We start from the raw sequence: 19,798 nt of genomic DNA on the forward strand, positions 1-19,798 counted from the left end.
TTCAAAAAGATTCAAGTGGAAGAAATGCAAAGACAGTCAGGAAAGAGCAGCTACTCTGTGGAGCATTTTGCCACATGCGCTTCTAAGTCTACACGTGCACTGAGTTGGAGGGCTAATCCTTGGTAATCCAAGAAAGCAGCATATGCAGTAAAGATGGCCTAGGGGGAAGGTTGCCGAGGTCTACAGTGGTGCACTTCATGGAGAAGATGAAATAGCTTTAACAGCTGAGCCTTAGGGACAGCATTCCTGTCCCCATCAGTGACTATGAGGCCAGGTTGGCTTCACTGCACTCGCCAAGTCCTTATGCCATCTCCTCATTGACTGTCTGCACATAGATTTTTTCTCTGTGTATTTTACATTCAGTCACTTTTATTCTATGAACTTGAACTCTGTGTGCCACTAGGGATCATGGGCTTGTCACTCTTATTCACTCTGTATCCTCAGTGCCTGGTGCATGGTAGGTACGATGATTAATTTATGTGTTAATTTGGCCAGGTTATGGTGCCCATGGCGAAATATATGTTTCTATGAAAGCATTTTTTTAAAAAAAGGCAATATTAATATTCTTTGTTTATTTTTTTTGACAGGCAGAGTGGACAGTGAGAGAGAGGGACAGAGAGAAAGGTCTTCCTTTGCCGTTGGTTCAGACTCCAATGGCTGCCGCGGCCGGTGCGCTGCAGCCGGTGCACCGCACTGATCCGATGGCAGGAGCCAGGTGCTTCTCCTGGTCTCCCATGGGGTGCAGGGCCCAAGGACTTGGGCCATCCTCCACTGCACTCCCTGGCCACAGCAGAGAGCTGGCCTGGAAGAGGGGCAACCGGGACAGAATCCGGCGCCCCGACCGGGACTAGAACCCGGTGTGCCGGCGCCGCTAGGCGGAGGATTAGCCTAGTGAGCCGCGGCGCCAGCCAAGATTAATATTCAATCAGTAGATTTTGAACAAAGCAGACAACTTGATAATGTGCTTGGGCCTCATTCAAGCCGTTGGAGACCTAAAGAGAAAAAGACTGAGGTGCCACAGAAGGAAGAAATTCTGCCTCTCGACCCAAGACTGGAACAGCAGCTCTTCACTGGGTCTCCAGCATGCTGGCCTCCCTTACAGATTTCAAACTCATTGGCCTGCACAATCATTAAGCCAATTCTTCAAACTCTCCTTTCTCCTTTCTCCATCTCTCTCTCTCCCTCTCCCTCTCCCTCTCCCTCTCCCTCTCCCTCTCCCTCTCCCTCTCCCTCTCCCTCTCCCTCTCCATATGTTATGTCTTATGTAATGTATCTCTTACTGGCTATGTTTCTCTGGAGAACCTTACTACAATGGACACCCAATATGTGTCGTGAAGTAAATTATTAGAAGGGAGAGGGGTCAGCACTGTGGCATAGTAGACTAAGCTTCTGACTGTGGCACTGGCATCCTATATGGGTGCTGGTTAGAGTCCTGGCTGCTCCTCTTCTGATCTATCTCTCTGTTTATGGTCTGGGAAAACAGCAGAAGATGGCCCAAGTCCTTGGGCCCCTGCACCCACATAGGAGACATGGAAGAAACTCCTGACTCCTGGTTTTGGATTGGCCCAACTCTGACTGTTGCAGCCATTTAGGAGTGAACCAGCTGTCTCTCCCTCTCTCCATCTACAATTCTACATCTCAAATAAATAAACAAAATCTTAAAAAAAAGAAGGGAGAGAGAATATGTGCCAATGACTCTCCTATTCCAAATAAACCAGATGTCCCAGGAGTGTTGGGGCAATGCCCTCTGCATTAACACAATAGATGATGATACAAGTTACCTGACGATCTCATGGAAGTATAGAAAGTACTTTAAAAACAATGGAATTAAAAGATAAGTTTATTTTGGTGTAAAGAATTTTGAAATTCATGCATATTAGAGGTCTTTAAAATGTTGTGGAAAATACATCATAGAGAAAAAACATGAATGAGTTTTAAATTTTTGTATCAAAATGCATAAACTTGTAGTAAAGAGTGTGTTTTAATTCCATTTTTTCCAAGAACTTTTTTTTTTTGACAGGCAGAGTTAGACAGTGAGAGAGAGAGAGAGAGAGAGAGAGACAGAGAGAAAAGTCTTCCTTTTCCGTTGGTTCACCCCCCAAATAGCCGCCATGGCCGGCACACTGCAGCCGGTGCGCTGCACTGATCCGAAGCCAGGAGCCAGGTGCTTCTCCTGGTCACCCATGCGGGTGCAGGGCCCAAGCACTGGGCCATCCTCCACTGCACTCCCGGGCCACAGCAGAGAGCCTGGACTGGAAGAGGAGCAACTGGGACAGAATCCGGCTCCCCAACCAGGACTAGAACCTGGGGTGCTGGCGCCGCAGGCGGAGGATTAACCTAGTGAGCCGCAGCACCGGCCATCCATGAACTTTTTGAAGTAGCTTCATACAACGTTTTTCATATGTGTTCCAAAATCAATTCGTGGGTTAAAAGATATGTAACAGAGAAAAGATCTCTTTGTTTTGATGACTCAGAAGTGTTGAAGAATGAGTTCCTTCTTTTTTTCCTATTTGAGAGAGGGAGACAGGGAGAGAAGGAGAGAAAGAGAGGGAGAAGGAGAGGGAGAGAGAGAGAGAGAGAGAGGGAGAGAGAGAGGGAGACTGAGTTCCCATCTGTTTATTCAATCCCCAAATGCCTGAAACAACCAGGGCTGGGCTGAAGCCAGGAGCAAGGAAAGCAATAAAGATGTCCTTGTCCTGTGAGAGTGACAGAAACCTAACTACTTGGCTCATCACCACTGCTTCCCAAGGTCTGCATTAGCAGGAAGCTGGAATTAGGAGCAGAGACAGAACACAAACCCAGGTACTCTGATATAAGATACAGACATCACAACCAGAATTGTAAATGCTAGGATAAACATTCACCCCTAGGGAACAATTTTTGTAGGGCAAGAGTGGCTTGACTCCTGGCAGGTAAGCCCAATTCAATTCACATGAAGAAATCCTTTCAAATTAGGACAGGTTCTTGCAGACCATTCAAAGAGAACATATATTGCAAATAAGTGAGCCATGTTGTTTTCAGACTACAGTTTATAAAGTTTAATTTAACAAAAGAGTAAAGACAGAGAAACAATGTACTCATTTAATTTAAAAATGATTGCATTGAAAGAATTTTGGTTTAATGGCATTATGGATACAGTTTCCACAGTTTAATGTTATCGATAATTTTTACTTTGCTATGTGGGCTTTTTGTTTTACTGGTTAAAGTTTAAGAAGAATTCTCAAGCTTATCTTTATGTCATAGTCATTAGGGCAGTTCTAAAAAATTCTAATTCTTGGCCGGCGCCGCGGCTCACTAGGCTAATCCTCCACCTTGCGGTGCCGGCACACTGGGTTCTAGTCCCAATCGGGGCGCCAGATTCTGTCCCGGTTGTTCCTCTTCCAGGCCAGCTCTCTGCTGTGGCCAGGGAGTGCAGTGGAGGATGGCCCAAGTGCTTGGGCCCTGCACCCCATGGGAGACTAGGAGAAGCACCTGGCTCCTGCCTTCGGATCAGCGCGGTGCGCTGGTCGCAGCGTGCCGGCCGCAGCAGCCATTGGAGGGTGAACCAACGGCAAAGGAAGACCTTTCTCTCTGTCTCTCTCTCTCACTGTCCACTCTGCCTGTCAAAAAAAAAAAAAATTCAAATTCTTGGCCTTCCTGGAAATATGGTTGTACTTCTCTTCTCCATTGAAATGGGTTATGGCCAGAGGATTTGCATTGGCCAATAATATGTAAATGGTGGTGCCATGTCATATTCAGGAAGGTGATGAAGAATGCGTGCAAATTATATCATTTTCAATTTTTCATGTCTCAACAGTATTGTATGGTTGGGCAGAGATGGAGCTTCTAATGGCCTTGGGCTACTGATTTCTCAGAATGAACATAGTTCGTACCCAGAAAACTCATAGTGACTTTTAATTCCTAATGTAATGATGTTGAGAGCGGTTGGACTTTTAAAAGGTAATTAGATCATGAAGTTCCCCATTGTGAAGGGATTAATGTAGTATCCCAGAGGGTGAGTTAGTTATCATGAGGGTAGGATGTTATAAAGTGAGTCTGACATCTCCTTTCACTGTCTTACACAATGCTCCTTCCACACACACCCTCCTCTCCTTTCCACTTCTCTACTAATCTTATATACAGGCTGAGACCCTCAACCAGAAAGTGACCAGATGCTGGCTCCACTCTGCTGGACTTCCAACCATGTGGAACTCTGAGCTAAATAAAAATTCCTTCCTTTATAAATAACCCAGCTTCAAGTACTTTGTTATTATAGCAGAAAGTGGACTAAGGCACTAGTTGAATATGATGTGTAGAAACTTTCTACTGATCTGCCACACATACAAATAAACCTTTGTGCTTTAAAGCTGACAAGGTTTGAGGGATGCTTGTAACTGCAGCAAAACCTAACCTTTTCTGAATGATAAAGAAACTGATGCCTTGAAGTGGAAGGCAATACCTAAGATTAGAAAAGTGCTAACGATTCACATTCTGTGGAGCTGAGGCTCTTGGTAAAATGCTTGCCTGTGATAACTTGGATGGCAAACGATGTAGTGATGCCTAACTATTGCCCATGACCCACGACTGGCCTTCTCTCTGTTTTCATATGACCTGCAAGTCAAGAACGGTTTTTACATTTTTAAATAGTTGAAAAAAGAACAAGGGAGAGTACATCCAATAATGTGAACAAAGAATATGAAATTCAAATTTCCTTGCTCATAATGAAGTTCAATGGAATCCAGCCGCAGTCATTTCAAAAGACTGTCTATGATTTTGTGCAACATTAGCAGAATTGAGTAGTTGTGCAGGACTTTGTGGCATGAAAACTAAGATATTTGGTATTTTCCCCTTGCCTTAAAAACTTTGCTTGCCCCTGCTTTAGGCTCTAGAGAAAGGGATTGGAAAACAATGCCAGGAATATGGTGGTTGTTGTGAGCTGTTTCAGTACTGTAAGAAAGAAAGAAATAAGCACAGACTTATGAGCTGGCCAGTCTGCAATCAAGAACAAAAGGGGAGAAAAACAATACAAAAAGTTGAGAGTTTGCAGGACCGGAAGAGGCAACTCACACAATAAATAAAATAGAGAACTGGGAAGAACTCTGAGTGACAAAGGTTGCTTAGCACTGAGTCTTGGGACCAGGATGAAGTGGAGAGCACAGCCATCCCACTCACTGAAACCTCTGATCAGGTTAAGGTTTCAAGGTCCAACTGGGGTCCCAGAAAACCTTCCAGCTGGGCAAAAGAGCTCAAGGTGTTTCTCTCCCATTGACATCTGACAGGTTCAAAGAACCTGTAAAGAATGCAACCAAAAGGGAGAGAAACAGGATGTGTAATATGTGAGGCGGACAGTATAGGTGTGGGAAGGCAGAGAAATGCAGCACATTTAGAAAGAAGGTGTAGAGAAGCCTGTGGCTGTGGCTATTGGCACTTGAAGTTGAGTAAAACTAAATGAGAAGCTAAATTTTTTAAAGAATTTTACCCACCAAGGGGCAATCTACCTACATCCGAATAGACTATAATTACATAGACTAAAAGTCACCCTTGTACTGGAAAACATCCACAGATAGATAGCAAGTTCAGAAAAAAGCTACTTAGTCATTAACAAGCATAGAGGCCCTAATGTCCATTTCAGATGTGGTCTAGGATAACTGAAAATGCAGAACCACCCAGGTGGCAGAGCACAGAGAACACCACACTTCTAGAAGGAGGAGTCAGGAGACACTCCCCTTTCCCAGGGGAGTCTCAGAACTGTCACAGTGCAGTCACAAAAAATGATGCTTTGAATACCCTCTATAAAGACAAGGAATTCACCATGAGTTTAGCCTCTCTTTGTCTTCTTCATCTCAATTTGCAGAAAAAAATTTGGGACTTGTTTAAGTTTCCATTTCTATTTTTGCACACCATCATCATGATTTTTTAGAAAAATGACATTGACCTTTGTGTCCCATATTGCACTCAGAAGTGAAACAGTTGTTAGATGCTTTCATGTTTACATGGCTTCAGAGAACAGTTGCAGCCTTATATCAAAATTTCCCTAATTTCAAGCTCTTCATTTTCTTCCTTTCTTTTAGTAATTTTTTTTTCAATGAACATGAAGGGGCCCTGACTGGGCAACTGTGATGTTTCAGGCACAAGAGCTGTGGATTTTTAATCTCCCACCCAGAGAATCAGTGCACAGCCGTAGGCCAGACAGTGTAACACATCTGTTTCATTTCCTAAGGATGAAAGGCTACTAAAACTTTCTGATCTCTGAAAGGTGTCATTCAAAGTATCATCTGATGTCAAAAATTATAATACACGTGTAATTAATTGCTTTATGGAAATAAACATCAAATATTCAGGATGAGTTTGTGGCAAGAAATGCATTTGGAAGGTGTTTTCCACTTGCACTGAGCGCCTGGACCAAGCTGGAGTCCAGTGGAATGCGATTGTTCAGGTATAAATGTTTCCAGTGAGTGTGCACTGGCGTGGACTCTGTGGCCAGTGCTGTGTGTGTGGAAGCTGATTGCACTGGGACTGTGTTGCCTGTCACAGGCTCATGGGCCAGGTCAGCCTCAGGCAGAAGTTGCTGGCTGTAACTAAGGAAGAATCCCTCTTGAGATACTTTCTTCATCAAAAAGAAGGGGCTGAGCTGACACTCTCGGGGAAGCAGAGGGCTGGATTCCACCATCTCTATATCCGCCCAGCTGATTCAGCTAGAATGCCAGATCTCCACTTTTCTGAAACATCCATACTTTGACATTCTTTTTTTTTTTTTTTTTTTTTTTTTTTTTTTTTTTTTGACAGGCAGAGTGGACAGTGAGAGAGAGAGACAGAGAGAAAGGTAGAGAAAGGTCTTCCTTTTTTTGCTGTTGGTTCACCCTACAATGGCCGCTGCGGCCGGTGCACTGCGGCCGGCACACCGCGCTGATCCGATGGCAGGAGCCAGGTGCTTCTCCTGGTCTCCCATGGGGTGCAGGGCCCAAGCACTTGGGCCATCCTCCACTGCACTCCCAGGCCACAGCAGAGAGCTAGACAGGAAGAGGAGCAACCGGGACAGAATCCGGCGCCCCGACCGGGACTAGAACCCGGTGTGCCGGCGCCGCAAGGGGGAGGATTAGCCTAGTGAGCCGCGGCGCTGGCTGATACTTTGACATTCTTAATTGAATTCATCTTCCACAGACATATAAAATCAGTCTAGTAGTCTTGGAGGCCACATGGTTACAATGGTTATAGGGGAATGGTTCCCAAAGTTGCACACCACCTGGGAACTTGTGAGAATTACAAATTCCTGGAGGCAGGCATTGTGGCACGGTGGGCTAAATAACCTCATCTGTATTGGAATGCCTGGGTCAGATTCTCACCCCTGCTTCCGGTTCCAGCTTCCTGCTGGAATGCGCACCTGAGAGGCAGTAGGTAATGGCCCAAGTATCTGAGTTTCTGCCGCTCACATGGAAGATCAGGATGGAGTTCCAGGCTCCTGGATTCAGCCTGGCCCAGCCCTAGCTGTCGAGGACATTTGGGAAGTGAACCAGGAGATGAAGGATATGGACGATCTCTCTCTCTCTCTCTCTCTCTCTGTCTCTGTTACTCTGCTTTTCAAATAAATAAATGACTAAAACTTAACAAGAAAACTGGTGGCTTCTTGGACCCTACTTACTAATGACCTCTGAGGCTAGACCCCAGCAGTCTGGCTTCACAGGGAAGATTTGAAGCGAGTTCGGGTTGAAATTTAGGAACCACTGTGGAAGAGGATTACTTGTCTGTGAGAGGCAAACTATGAAAAACACAATAAAAGATGCTTCCTCTGTTTTGGGAATTTCCCACCTGTGTTGTGTCTGTAAGTGAATGAGGATGTGTGGGTCGGTATTGGTGACTGCCCTCAGAAGTGTGAAGACTGTTGGCAGAGGCCTGATGCGGGGGCATGTGAAATGCAAACCAGTTCAAATGTGAGCCCTGTATTGTCTTTATTTTTTTTTTGAACACATGACAAAGTATTTACTTTTAAATTATCAGTGCACCAAGTAATAACATGCAATAAGTTCTTAAATTCTATCATCTAGTAATTTTGATTAAGAAGCTAAAAGCAGCCTAAACAATTACACGAGTAATTCATTGCTTTTGCCTTTAGAATAGACATTAAGGCTGGCTGCTGCTTCACACAAGTTACAAGAAACTATTTACTACTTTTTCATAGATAAAGCCCCTGACCTTCAAGAAAGCATAGGGGAAACAAATTGTTTAGTCCCTTTCTTTCTTCAAAGAATTTTTTTATACAAGATCTAAGATAGAAAAGTCAACACTGACATATATGTTGCTTGAACCAAAAGGCACAGGAAAACACACGACATATACTTATTAAATGTCTCTAAGAAATATGAAGTAAAAAGATGAACTCTTTGGAAAGTCTGGATAAAGAAGCTAACGTGTGAAGGTCCTCCTATGAAACACACAGAAATAATTTAATGCCTTGTCATGAGGGCAGAGAGTGAGCTTTGCTGAAGCTCCATGCTCCACGAGAGCATCTGAAACGCCCAGCCGTGGAACAAGGGCAGCTTTCTTCTATCCGTTTATGCGGTAGTTCTCATGGATTTCTGGCCGGATGTCACAGACAAAGGCCAAGAGGTTATCCAAGACCTCATCCCTGTTCTGCTGGAAGTAGGTCTGCAGGATGGTCATCTTCTCCTGGGTCTCCTCTCTACTTCGCTGCTGCAACTGCCGTGGGATCCCAGCACCGCAGCTTCCTTGGCCTTGAACTCCTTCTCCCTCTGCAAGCGGTACTGTTCAATTTCAGCCTGTGCTTCTTTGGCCTGCTTCAGCCTCCGGTTCTTTCAATTGCGGGCCTCCGACACATTCTCCGCCGCCTGCTTCTCGGCCTGCAGCAGCTGCTGGATCCCCTGCGACTGGCTGGCCATGGCGACCGGCCCATATTGTCTTTCTAGATTAAGAAGGAGCAGAACACTTAAAAGTGGAGACTTTGCTTATTGTCAACCTAGAAAAAAGAAACATTAAGGACAGATGTTTGGCCTAGGGATTAAGACTCAGGATAAGTACCTGCATTCCTTAGCAGAGAGTCTGAATTCGAGTACCAGTTCTGGTTTCCAATTCCAGATTCCTGCTAAGGCAGACTCTGGGAGCCACTGGTGATGTATCAAGCACCTGGGTCCCTGCCACACACGTGGGATACTCGGCTCCCAGCTTCAGCTCACCAGGCCCTAGCAGTTGAGGAGACTAGAAAATGAATCAGCAGATATTGTGTCTGTGTGTCTGCTTTCTCTCTCTCTTTCTCTCTCTCTCTCTCTCTCTCTCTCTCTCTCTCATTGTCTCCTTGCCATGAGGTCTTCAGATAAAAATTACAAAAAGAGACTTTATAGGCAGAAGATTATAGTGAAGATTGCTTATCATAAAGTTCCTCAGACAATTTTTATTTTTTTAAATTTTATTTAAGGAATACAAAATTCAAGCAGTTCATATACACAAATTTGGGAACATAGTGATTCTTCCCACCCTACCCTCTCTCCTGACAGTACTAGCACACTTCTTCCTCCATATCCTATTTTCCACAAAGATCCATTTTTGCAGCCAGTGCTGTAAAGCCACTGAGGGTAAAGCCACTGCCTGCATTGCTGACACCCCTTGTGGGCATTGATTTGGTTTTGACTGCTCCACTTCTGATCCTGCTCTCTGCTATGGCCTGGGAAAGCAGTGGAAGATGGCCCAAGTGCTTGAGCCCCTGTACCCACGCCGGAGACAGGGAAGAGGTTCCTGGCTCCTGGCTATGGATGGGCCCAGCTCTGGCCATTGAGGTCATTTGGAGAGTGAACCAGAGGATGGAAGATCTCTCTCTCTCTCTCCCTCTGCCTTGTCTATAACTCTGTAACTCTGGCTTTCAAATAAACAAATCTTTATTTTTTATTTTTTATTTTTTTTGACAGGCAGAGTGGACAGTGTGAGACAGAGACAGAGAGAAAGGTCTTCCTTTTCCATGGGTTCACCCCCCAGTGGCCGCTGCGGCCGGCGCATTGCGCTGATCCGAAGGCAGGAGCCAGGTGATTTTGCTGGTCTCCCATGCGGGTGCAGGGCCCAATGACTCGGGCCATCCTCCACTGCACTCCCGGGCCATAGCAGAGAGCTGGGCTGGAAGAGGGGCAACCAGGACAGAATCCGGCGCCCCAACCGGGACTAGAACCCGGTGTGCCGGCGCCGCAAGGCAGAGGATTAGCCTAGTGAGCCGCGGCGCCGGCCATAAATCTTTTTTAAAAAGATCTATTTTCAGTTAACTTTATATTCATAAGATTAACCCTACACTAAGTAAAAAGTTCAACAAATAGTATGAAGAAAGCAAACAAACAAAAACAAACTACTGTTCCTCAACAGTTGAGACAAGCACTGTTCAAAATCATCACATCTCAAAGTGTCAATTGCACTCCTAGAGATGACCTTTTAGGTACTCTATTAGTTACCACAGATCAGAGAGAACATATGGTATTTGTGTTTTTGGGACTGACTTATTTTACTAAGTATAATGGTTTCCAGTTGCATCCATTATGTTGCAAATGACAGGATTTCATTTTTTTAACCACTGTACAGTGTTCCATGGTGTACATATACCATAATTTCTTTATCCCATCTTCAGCTGATAGACATCTGGGTTGATTCCATATCTTAGCTATTGTGAATTGAGCTGCAATAAACATGAGGGTACAGATCACTCTTTCAAATGTTGTTTTCATTTCCTTTGGGTAAATTCCCAGGAGGTGGAGTGTCTGAGTCATATGGTAGGGTATACATTTAGATTTCTGAGATATCTCCATACTGCCCTCAGACAAATTTATATTCCCACAAATTTAAGGATTTTTACGGCTGAATAAAATTTCATTGTGTAAATATATCACTTAGACTATTCCCATGTCTTGGCTGCTGTGAACAGGGCTGCAGTAAACATGGGAGTGCAGGTGTCTCTTAAACACAAGAGCTTCCTTTCCTTTCGATATACACCAAGTAGTGGATTGCAGCACCATATGGTTGCTCTGTTTTTACTATTTTGAGGAACCTGAAAATTAAACTTTCATAAAAACCACTTCATTTGACAACTCTGTTGAAGAAATCTCCAATTTTTGCCAAGATTTCCATGCATGAGAAATTTTGGAATCATTCGATAATCCGTTGTGCTAGTCCAATTTGAACCAAGGGGAAAACACTTGCACACACCCAGCCTTTTAGGTACTGTGTGCCACTGTTGGCTTATGGAATAGGAATGAGCATGGCAAGATCGTCTTTCTGTAATGACTGGAGTGAGAAGAGACGAAAGGCTCCACAGAGCCTTTTCCATTACAGTAGTCCAGGGGACACAGGCTGGTCACAAGTGAGGATGAAACTCCTGAAGGACTTGATGATCCACATTTTCTCTATCAAGATGGCTCCTTGGCCCCCAGCCAGGTGTATAGGGTACGAAGAAAATGCCCATAGCCAGCTTTGGGTCCCAGAGCACGAGTGAGAGCAGGCTGGGTTTCACTCCCATTTCAGAGGCAATTTCATCCATGGAACTCACATCCTGCGTCCTGTGCGTTATGGGATCTGAAATGAGAAATGAAGAAAACCAGAAACCCTAACTCAGACAATGACTGGCGCTCCTTCCAGCACCGCTTCTTCTAAATGTTGGATGAACCTTGTGTGAGGGGAGACTCTTTAGGTCAAAGAATGAGCAGTAACCAAGCTTTGTGGTTTTTTTTTTTTTTTTTCTGGAGAAATCAATTTGGATCATTTCTTCAAGCATCAAGAGAAAAATGAATTTTGTTGCTTTCAATTACACAAGTCTTGATGATATCTAATGAGATTTTCATTTACTTGTATGAAATGGGTGAGTTTAGAGGATTTTGTCTGATGAATGATGCTTTTATTTTTCTGAATTCCACATTTTTGTTTTTCATTTGTTTTTCATTCAGACTATGTTCTTATCCTGGTAAATATATGATGAGGATTATGATATATAAATTGCACAGGCCAGTTATTTAGGTAAGTCACTACTTTTAAGGGTTTTGAGGGTCACCTAAATGTAATTCCTGGCCCACCATCTTAAATAAAAGTTACTGGATAGCTGATTATTTTTGTAATATAAGTCTTTGTTCTTAGAGAACATGCTATGCCACTCACACTAGATTCCCAGCAGATATTTGTTGAATAGAAATAAATTGAGTGTAATTTTCCATGAAGAAGTTTTGGCACAGTCTACAAGTTTCTGCCTTTGCATCAGAATTTTAATCAGCTTCTGTTATGATTTGCCAACTGACTTCTCACATTGATTTATCTTTTCAACTCCTTAAAGGAATGAACCATTCTTCATTTTATCTTATATTATGATATGTCTTACACCTCTAAGGCTATCATAAATTTCCAGTTGTCTACTGTGTTTGCTGTCCCATGGACTCTAAACAATATTCTGAAGTTTCCATGGTGGGCCATTCTGTATTTGTTCCAACCCCAGAACATTCCATACATGATATTTTGTTTGTTTAAGAGGAAACCAATAAGTTGATAACTTGAGATCTCATCTACGCAAATAGATCCAGATTCTGTGATGAGAAAAGGACAAAGAATATTTAATAAGCAAACAGCTGAACCTAAATACTTGCCACTGACTTTCACCTAGAAACTTAGAGTTTCTTACTCTTTTTTTCCATAATTCTTTTCTCTTCTTCCTTATATCAGCCATCATGACACTCAGTGATGATAGCATGCTCTGGTCTAGGAAAAAAATATCAAAGTTGAATATGTCTTTCTTATTGAGAAGCTATGGTTTCGAGAAGTGTACACACCAACAGTTAGTTTGGCAGAGATATCATGAGTGAGGTAGCATAGGATATGATAAATGAATCCAGATGTTGATTTAGAATGCACGGTGCAATGTCTGCCAATTCTGGGGATTCCAGTGGCATCCAGGGGCCATCCACTAGTCCCAAAGACAGAATAGAATCTTGCAGTATCTCTGCTGTAGCAGATTGGGTTCTGGGTTTGAGTGCAGCCAATTTGAGTTCCTTTTTGGGAGCAGAAGTCACTAGAACCCCAGACAGCCCCACAACTGGATTTTAAGCCTGTAGTTGGGCTACCATTCTGCAGTGGTTATGGGGATCACTGGTACTTTCCTGCTTAACTTTTCTCATATTTTATTTTCTTGGGAAACCCAAATAATCATAATAAATGAATAAATTGTTGGGTTTTGATTTTCAAAATGCATCTCTCTCTTTTAAAAAAAATATAGTGTTTTTCCTAGATCATAGTTTGTCCATCCATGAGATAAAAGGCATATGCTTGCCTGGTAAGCTAGTATATAAATTAAATCAATTTAATAAAATATAATTTTAATTATCTCTCATTTAAAAGCTCCTTGATATGCAACTCAGGACAGATACAGTAACTCTGTCATCTCCAACAAAGGAGTTTCCTATCTGGTCCCAGGGGGTTATTTGAGTTGCCATCATTTTGATCGTACCCCAGCCATCAGAAAGTGAGGAAGGGGCAAACATGCAACACAGAATTGGTACCCACTGGTTTTGCTAAAATATCACTAATCAGAAATCAGTTATATGCCACACTTAAGTGTAAGGAAGACCATATTTGCAGTCTTTAGTTAGTCAATCTTTAGTTTGCCTAACTCCAAATCAGAATTTCTACCATCAAAAGAAATTTAATAATAGTTGAAAAATAGTAATCTAGCATAGTCAATCTGGCCACATGTGGCAACCACAAACATTCCCTATTTGGCTTCTGCTGTTTAGAGATTGGATGATAACGTCAAAGTCTTCTTCTTTTTTTTTTTCTTTAAGATTTATTTATTTTACTTGAAAGTCAGAGTTACACAGAGAGAGGAGAGGCAGAGAGAGAGAGAGAGAGTTTTCCATCCACTGATTCACTCCCCAATTGGCTGCAACTGCCCGAGCTGTGCTGATCTGAAGCCAGGAGCCAGGAGCTTCCTCTGGCTCTCACTCTTGGGTGCAGGGGCCCAAGAACTTGGGCCATCCTCCACTGCTTTCCCAGGCCACAGCAGAAAGTTGAATCAGAATTGGAGCAGCCAGGTCTCTAACCAGAGCCCATATGGGATGCCAGCACTGCAGGGGGCTGCCTTACCTGCTATGCCACAGTGCCGGCCCCTCAATGTCTTCTTGTACCATCCTCTATGTCTACCAAGTTTATGCCAAAGTCAGTGCACAGCAATCACCACTGCAATAATATCCGTGAAAGTCCATGTCTGCAGGTTAAGGAACTTCTCCAATGGATGCCTCTGGCTTGAGGATCCACCACTGGCCTGCCTGAAACTTTCTTAAAAGTGAGCTCCAGTCTAAGACTCTTTCTACCCAAATCTCCTTCTTTTCCCTCTGTTTTCACAAGTGTCAGAGCTGTTTTTTGGGTCTTAACACTCTTACTTTCTACTTCTGCTCACTTCCTTTATCATGTACAGATAGTCCCCCAATAAATATATTACACATTTAATCTCAACTTGATGTTTGTTCTTGAAAGGATCAAAATTAACAAACCATCCAAATATTCAAATCTTTCTTCTCCTAAGAGAAGCAACCAAAGTTCCATCCAGTCATTGAACTCAACTCGAAATTCTGGTTCTGTGGCTGAGAGCCACTCTACATCTGCCCACAAATTAGCCCACAAATTTCTTTGTGAAATAGTGCTAATTGGGAAGAGGAAAAAAATTACTGACAGCATCTGTCTGATGCTGTTAAATTATCAATATATAAGAACAAGCTTGTTGAGATTGGGAATTGATTCTTTCCAAAAGCAGGGATAGCAGATCTTGGTGAGTAAAATGCTAAAGAAATGAAGCCACAGAGGACGAAGGAAAGGGGGAAGAGGTAGGAAACAAGAGCTCCCGTGAAAATGGTCCTTTTCCTCTAAGTCAGATCTGGATATATGGCATCACAGGAAGTGTTATCTTCCAATTAGCTAAAAGATAACTGCATACTAAACACACACACACACACACACACACACACGTCCATATGTCCACCATACTATGATGGAATAAGAATAAGAACCCAATTATAAACTTCTCTTCTGAAAATGTAAGAATGGGAACAAGCATCATTCATCAGATTATAGCACATTCCTAACCCTGCTAGGTAGGACTCCAAGAACTCCAGGAATAGCTTCAGAAAAGTAGCCTTTAGAACCCCGCTCTGCAATCTTTCTTATTCATTGTCCTCCAGACCCACACCTGAGCTAGACATCAGATAGTATTCCCTTGTTAGGGGTTGCACGGATATCATAGATAACTTCTAGACATCAGATAGTATTCCCTTGTTAGGGGCTGCACGGATATCATAGATAACTTCTTGGTGGTAGAGTTTTGGGATCCCAGGTGCTGCTTTAAAGTTGACATTTACGACACTTGTAAAGAACATTTGTGTTTCATTTGGTATTGTAATCCCTTAAAATCATCATAGTAATTTGCAGACTGTACATATAGAGAGATCATATACAACTTTTCATGTGTAGAGAAATACAAATAACTAGACTTGGAGTGCTTTTCTAGCCAGCATCCTTGAGCCTGATGACTCCTGTGTTATTCATTGATTGTTCTTTGTGTGTGGCTCATCCCTTTTTGGCTTGGTTAGGTAGTAATTATCTTGAGGTCATCTCAGAAGCAGGTGCGGGTGGGAAGACACTAACCTTAATCTGATATGTGCCTCTGAACTGGCTTCATTTGCTGCCTAGAGAAGACTAGCTGGAGGAGCTTAAGAAAGGGAGTCTTTGTCCTAAATTTGTGGGAGAGAAGCCGTAGACAAAGTCTTGCCTTAGGAAGAGAGAACTTTCTTTAACAAATCTTTGTCTGTTGCTCTCTTTGCTTGAAAAATAGCTAATTCTTACCTGAGTTCCCTCTCAAATAATTTTGATAAGAGTGACAAGAAGTATCAATAGATTGTGATTTTTAAATCACTTTTCCTGGAATTAAAGTCCAGTGAAAACATGATTAACTTTCTGAGGTATCATAGGTGACACTTGCAACAAATATTTTTTCTTTGCTGTAACAAAATAAGGATCATGAGCTTTTCAGCCTCAGTCCTTCTGTTTTCACTGTTCCCTGCCTAATCACCTAGACAATGCCTCTATTTGAGTCTTTTGCAATGGAAACTTCCCGTTTCCAGCATTACCTTAAGTATTAGCAAGAGCACAACCTAGCATTTTTTTAAAGACAAATCTGCAAATAGAGTGGCTTCAATGAGGTTAAAATTTAATAAACTCATAAAATAGTCCAAAATAGTTCAGATAGCAGTCCAGTGCTGGTAGGACAGTTCTACCAACCTCAACACATGGATTTTATCTGCAGGTTAAAGCTACTTCTATGGCTTTCATAATCTGATCTGTGTCCCAGCTGGTAGAAAAAGAAGGAGGGATTGAAGTCAATCTATTCCTTTTCTTTAAGTGTTAATACCAGGAAGTGGTAATCATTACTTTAGCTGACAACTCAGTGGACAGAGCTTAATCTTATAGCCATATCTAGCTGCAAGGGAAGCTAGGAAATGTCATCTTTGATTAGGTAGTCAGATACTCATTTAAAATTTGAGGCTAGGCCGGTGCTGCGGCTCAGTAGGCTAATCCTCCACCTGCAGCGCCGGCACACCCAGTTCTAGTCCTGGTCGGGGCACCGGATCCTGTCTCGGTTGCCCCTCTTCCAGTCCAGCTCTCTGCTGTGGCCCAGGAGTGCAGTGGAGGATGGCCCAAGTGCTTGGGCCCTGCACCTGCATGGGAGAACAGGAGAAGCACCTGGCTCCTGGCTTCGGATCAGCGCGATGCGCTGGCCACGGCGGCCATTGGGGGGTGAACCCATGGAAAAGGAAGACCTTTCTCTCTGTCTCTCTCTCTCTCACTGTCTACTCTGCCTGTCAAAAAATAAAATAAAATTTGATGCTATCATTAAAAGATGGAATAGCAAATGGACTTTGGTTACCCACTAGCCAACTCTGCCATACCGAGAAATAGATTATGTTTAAATAAGAATTGAAGCATCTTCTACCTAAGATTTCTTAGTGGAAGTATTCGTAAAGTTCAGTCAAAAGTAAGGGAAAAATACATCTAAAAATATGCATGATCAGTGATTCCCTTCCTGGGCTGCAATAGGAAGAGAACTGGAACTGCAAATTCCTTATTATCTTTTCTCTGCACTAAGGAAGTTGCTAACTTATGATCTGTGGCTTTCACTTTGGCCTTTCACCTGCACCACGAACAGGAAGAGGAAGTGTTCAGTCCCCTTCTTGCCTTATGTACACACCATTCAACTTTTCATTCACTTTAACAAGCAAAAACTTGGGACCTCTGAATAGCCTTCATGGTGCTTCTCTTGCTTACAATGTTCAGACAGTATATGTGATTTATGAAGAGATAAGAATTTCTAAGTCATACATAAAAAGATGTCTGCAATTTTCATTATTCACCGTTTTACTTGAGAGAACTTTGGTATTAAGTAGAAGTAATCAGAAAGAAGAAAGAAAAGGGAAGTTAATGATACATTCACTGTCAGTTAACATAGAAAGTTTAGCAAATAAGCTTAAGAAGGGATGTGACAATTTCAATACTAAAAGGTGAGAATCATTCATTAATTAAAAGTAATTTCAGGGGCCAGTGCCACAGCTCAATAGGCTAATCTTCCACCTAGCGGCGCCAGCACACCGGTTTCTAGTCCCGGTCGGGGCGCCAGATTCTGTCTCGGTTGCCCCTCTTCCAGGCCAGCTCTCTGCTGTGGCCCGGGAGTGCAGTGGAGGATGGCCCAAGTGCTTGGGCCCTGCACCCCATGGGAGACCAGGAGAAGCATCTGGCTCCTGCCTTCGGATCAGCGCGGTGCGCTGGCCGCAGCACGCCAGTCATGGTGGCCATTGGAGGGCAAAAAGGAAGACCTTTCTCTCTGTCTCTCTCTCTCTCACTATCCACTCTGCCTGTTTAAAAAAAAAAAAAAAAAAAAAAAAAAAAAAAAAAAAAAAAAAAGAAGTAATTTCAGGGACCAGATTGAGGCACAGTGGCTTAAGCCACTGCCTGCAATGCTGGCATCCTATATGAGTGCTGATTCAAGTCCCAGCTACTCCACTTCCAATCCAGCTCCCTGCTAATGTGCCTGGTAAAAGCAATGGCAGATGAACCAAGTTCCCCAGGCTTCTGCCAGCCATGTGGGGGACCTGGATGGAGTTCCAGGCTCCTGGCTTCAGCCTGGCCCAGCCATTTGGGGATTGAATCAGCAGATGGAAGAGCACGCTCTCCCCCCAACCCCTGTAAATTTACCTTTCAAATAAATAAAACAAATCTTTCGAAAACAGTTTCAATATTATGTTAGCAGAGGGAAGATGGGTCTCTATGATGGACTGATAGAAACTGGTGAAAAGGAAATTCATCATGTGGGATCTGAAGAGCGTTTTGGAAACAACTAGGAGAAAATGACCTGGATGAGCTGGAACAACTCCTCCATCACTATTTCTACCCTAGACCCTATGATCCTATCCAGAGAACCAAAACTTACTCTTTCTATGTCCACAAATGTTATCACTCCTACTTAATGAATTATCAATAAATGGAAAGAGGAGAAAATAATCACTGTCATTCAGTCTAACACTGTTAAATTGTCAAACTGTAAGAAGGGCTTGTTGAAGTTGAGAAATGATCTTTGTAGAAGGAGTTCCAGCAAATCCTGGAGGGTGAAGTGTTCAAGACAGGGAGATGAAAAGATGGAAGGAAAGGAAAAATAGGAAGGAAACAAGAGTTTACTTGCAACCTGGCCCTTTCTTTTCACACCCAATCAATGCAATGGTTTTGGCATTGAGAAGTAAAGTAGCATCCACTTTAATGACTACAATGTCATTTTTCCATTTCTTACCTCATTATAACTGGGAAAGAAGTATGCAAACCCTTCGTTAGGGAACTGTTTAAGACTTCAAAATCACCTGGTAAGTAGGAGTTGAGTTCAAGAGAAAGTAGACTGAACACTATTTCAAACATGTGTGTCTCAAGGGTTTGGGAGGGAGCACCTGGTTTGATCATCCAACAGGCATTTCTAGTCTCCAGTAGTTAGGAAGTGCTATCCATCAGCAGGCTATACCTGCAGACTTTACCCTGAATCTTCCACTTACCATCTCTTTCATGAAATCCAGAAACAAGTTCTCTCTGCTCTACCCTTAGAATTTTTTTCACCAATCCAACCACTTCTTGCCATCTACCCCCTCTCCCTTTCTAGTACAAAACCTCATCTCTCATGTGTCTACTGAAACAGCCTCCTAACTGGTACCCTATTTCTATTCTTGCTTATACAATGAGCAGCAAAATCATTGTTAAAAGCTCAAGTCATTTAATGCCAGCATCCCAGGTTTAAAGCTCCCTGATGAATACTGATCAGCACTGGGATGAACTCACACATGTGACCAAAGCCTATTGTCCAGGCTGGTCTCCTGCTATCCTCTCTTTGCCCACCAGTAAAATCTGCCTTTTTTCGTCAAGTGACACTTGGATTTTACTTAAAGACCATTCCTTTGCAATTTTTGTTCCTTCTACCTGGAATGCTACACTTTCAATGTTCTGCTTTCTTTTGCAAGCTCCCTATGCCCAGACAAAGGATGGCATGAGGTAAACACTGCATGTGTAATTCTGGATAATGGGTTTGGATTTACTTATTGAAATGCCCTCAGCATTTTTTTAAAAGAATAATAGCCAATGAGATGAAGATTGCATTGTTCTAAATTTTAATCTCTTTTTATACATTTGAAAGACAGAGAGAGAGAGAGAGAGAGAGATATCTTCTATCTGCTGGGTCACTCCCCAAATGGCCACAACAGTTAGTTCTGACAGGCTTAAG

The 19,798-nt window shown here is 42.9% G+C and overlaps 1 pseudogene; it reads right to left on the minus strand.

Annotated features, from left to right (window-relative positions):
• Nucleotides 1–7,924: 7,924 nt before the first annotated feature.
• LOC100339656 (V-type proton ATPase subunit G 1 pseudogene) lies at nucleotides 7,925–8,877 on the minus strand (annotated as a pseudogene).
• Nucleotides 8,878–19,798: the final 10,921 nt, after the last annotated feature.

The sequence above is a fragment of the Oryctolagus cuniculus genome, chromosome 7, assembly GCF_964237555.1.
Source record: "Oryctolagus cuniculus chromosome 7, mOryCun1.1, whole genome shotgun sequence".
Taxonomy (NCBI): Eukaryota; Metazoa; Chordata; class Mammalia; order Lagomorpha; family Leporidae; genus Oryctolagus; species Oryctolagus cuniculus.